This window comes from Coenobita brevimanus, chromosome 45 (genome assembly GCF_032717465.1).
Source record: "Coenobita brevimanus isolate Jiangsu-jjx chromosome 45, ASM3271746v2, whole genome shotgun sequence".
In the NCBI taxonomy this organism is placed as follows: domain Eukaryota; kingdom Metazoa; phylum Arthropoda; class Malacostraca; order Decapoda; family Coenobitidae; genus Coenobita; species Coenobita brevimanus.
Genome location: NC_136998.1, coordinates 4550460 through 4553789, shown reverse-complemented (window position 1 = coordinate 4553789; position 3330 = coordinate 4550460). Strand labels below are relative to the sequence as shown.

The following is a 3330-nucleotide window of genomic DNA, read 5'->3' as shown; positions in this document are numbered from 1 at the left end:
TTAGCCTAACCTTTAATTAAGTCCTACATTCAAACTAAAATCTAGGCATCAAAATGTTAAGCAGCTAAAATGCAATTGTGGAAACATAAGCAATGAGGGGTAATGAGTGAAGGGAGGTGTGGAAAATGGGGTAATGGGTAAATAAAGGTTGGGAACCCCTGATCTAGATCATAGTGATATAGATTTTTTTTTTTTTTTCAGATTGTTTATCATGATACTGATTTTAAAAATCACAAAATGTATTTTCCTGTGCGTGTTTACCTGACAAATGAGATATGAGTCCATTTGTTATTTTCTTCTGATAATATGATTTATTGTATTATATTATTATAAATTAATAAACACCACCTACAAGGCATTCAATCTTTACATTAGTGATTGCAGAGATATGGTGAAGCGGCAGTATGAATATACTTTACATGTTAGTAACACTACATGTATTTTTGTACTGGGGTGTTGTAACACCCCACCGGACTAACCACGTTTGAATACCCCACAGGACTAACGAAGGGTTAAGCTTTATGAAACGCGGTGTTCAGAATCAAAGATTTGTCGGTGCAGCTTATACACTCGGATTGGTGCATTTTCCTTCACAATATTTTCTTTGTGCCAATCAGAGGAGTAAGACTTGTTTTTAAATCTTTTTACCGTAAAATGTCCCCGCACCCAGGAAAAATCGTAAGTCAGGTCAGGGAAATAAGATAAATACGTCATCGAATATGGCATGATCACTAAATCAGTGCAGCTGACAAACTGATGCCCCACTCAGTGCTGCTCTGATGAGCGAGCAGTATATCATATCTGGGTTATGTCTCTTGCAGTGAAAAAATTGGGAATATATCATAGACAGTGTATGGGTGACAGGCCATACAGCACTTACAGCACTTACTCTGTCTTCCTCTGTATTTCCTTCAGCCTATGACCCCCAGTCTTTTAAATGTAATGTGTTCTGATAATTCGAAAGGAACTGATCTTGAATATAGCTCTCCTTTAGTATATTTTTCTTGGAGGGAACAATTTTGCAAACTTGTAGCCTTTGGTTCCTTCTTCATTGCATAAAACGAAAAACAAACCCGTTCTTTATTTGGGTTAGTCTGGGAACTCATTATTGAATCGCCCAGTAATTTCCATCGCACTTACCTGATGTGCTTGACGTGGAGCTACAGTTTTGCACCACCTGCACCCACGTCGTTAAGTACGTCGCGTAGTCTGTGATGTTTCCTGTTGATGAAATGGACAGTTAAGTGCAGATATACATTACGCAAATCGCTATACTCTTTTCGCCTTAACTTGGAAGATTTTCGTACTTTTACAACTTACTTCACGTAGCTCAGTGGCAGAAAAAGACAATGCTATGGCTCTAAATTCCGTCCATGACACTTCATCGTGACTAGAATCTTATTCTTGTGTTAATCTAAAGTAGCAACTCAACATTTAAGGTGAAGGGATGCCAATTTTCGGTCAAGTTAGAATAAAAAGAATATAGGTGAAAATTATACATATATCAACACTAATATCACTTGGGCTGAGACTATACAGTATGCCAGACTACCACACGGAGATAATACCAGTGTAATTCTTAAGTTTATCACAGTGACACTGAGATAATACCAGTGTAATTCTTAAGTTTATCACACTGACACTGAGATAATACCAATGTAATTCTTAAGTTTATCACACTGACACTGAGATAATACCAGTTTAAATCTTAAGTTTATCACACTGACACTGAGATAATACCAGTGTAATTCTTAAGTTTATCACACTGACACTGAGATAATACCAGTGTAGTTCTCCATAAGTTCATATAATTTGTAATGATGTGTTGTTAACCATCGGATTAATAGAATTCTCACCTGCATTAGCCAACGCCTCCGTGACACCTGTAATTGAAAGAGAAATAATTATGTCAGTGGAATAATGATGGGGTTACTAGTCAAGTGTGTGTGTGTGTGTGTGTGTGTGTGTGTGTGTGTGTGTGAGATCAAGTTCCTATGTACTTGACTTTTTGTGTATTTGTTTGTATGTATGAATATTTCTACAATATATTAGAGTGTATCAATTTACCTTTCTAGTTGTACATGTGTACGCATATATATACAAAGATCATGTTATGTGTTTTTTATAAACACACACACACACACACACACACACACACACACACACTCTCTCTCTCTCTCTCTCTCTCTCTCTCTCTCTCTTTTCATGACAGTTTCAAAGGAAACAAAGGTAAAAGTTGTGTGTGCAGAGCCGCCATATACAGTGGATGTCAATGTAAACTGGACGTCAGTGTTCCTCGGGCGTTGGTTAACAGTGTATGAATACCAACACAGAATTAGTTTGAAAACTGTTGCTGCTCTTTGTGTTGTTGCTTAGCCTCAGTAGGTCTGGCTGAGCAGACCCGTCGATCATATGTAAGCAATTGTGCTCCCTTGTGGTAGACAGCACCTCACCAGTGATAGACCATGGTCCTTCCACGCAGGGAGGTGCATGGAATTGTGAAGAGATTTGGCTCCTGGGTGAACGTCACAACTGCTTCACTCCACCCAGGCTACACTAGTACTACGGGTAGGTTCCTCATCAGCGCTTGTTGTTGTTGTTACTGTATGTGTAATAAGTAACAGTGACTTCAAACGTGTGATTGAATGTATTAGAGTTTAATCTTTCTTTTTATCCATCTATTTATAGGCAAACGGCTTAGCTAAGAGTTTCTTTGCCATGCCACTACAGGGTAAATAAATGCTGAACCCATGTGAGCCCAGTGGCCTCAATACAGGAGGGACCTGAGCATTTTCAAAAGATAATATAGCACTGAACCTGGGGTAGGGACCTATGAAATTCGCATCTATGAGCCGATAGTTGGAGGGCAGTACGCTTAGTACCCTCCCGTCACAATCCCTTACACAGGAACCCTGAGAGTTAATGGGTTAAGAATGTGGCCTTAAATCCCGCAAGGTATGGCCACAAAGGAATCGCCTCCATGTCACCCTGTCCTGTCATTTCAGTCAGCCTTATCTGTCCATCTTACTTACAGGTGATGTTAAGGCTTCCCGTTGAAGGTGGCTGGTGATGATGTCTATGATGTCCGCGGCGAAATTCTGGTTGCTCTGTGGGGAAGGGAATCGCCAAAAGGTGAATGAGACTCTGTATCAAAAACAAAGGGAAAAGTCTATCTATATACCAAGGCTGCTTCCCCCAAGGAAAGGGAGGTAGCCGAGGCAGGACGACACACTCCCAATTTACTCAACCACTCAAACACATTCATTCTTATCTTAGCCCCAATGGGAGAAGGGAGAGATCCTCACCGCACCACACCACGCGAGGGTCAAC

General features: G+C 40.1%; 1 long non-coding RNA gene across 1 annotated transcript in view; it reads right to left on the bottom strand.

Annotated features, from left to right (window-relative positions):
* LOC145398285 (uncharacterized) overlaps positions 1 to 1872 on the bottom strand; it is a 3155-nt gene extending 1283 nt beyond the window's left edge. Inside the window, exons 1-2 of the long non-coding RNA XR_013897112.1 lie at positions 1857 to 1872; positions 1141 to 1221 (exon numbers count right to left, since the gene is read on the bottom strand). This is a non-coding gene — a long non-coding RNA (uncharacterized LOC145398285). The remainder of the gene's footprint in view (positions 1 to 1140; positions 1222 to 1856) is intronic.
* Between the last annotated feature and the right edge of the window lie 1458 nt (positions 1873 to 3330).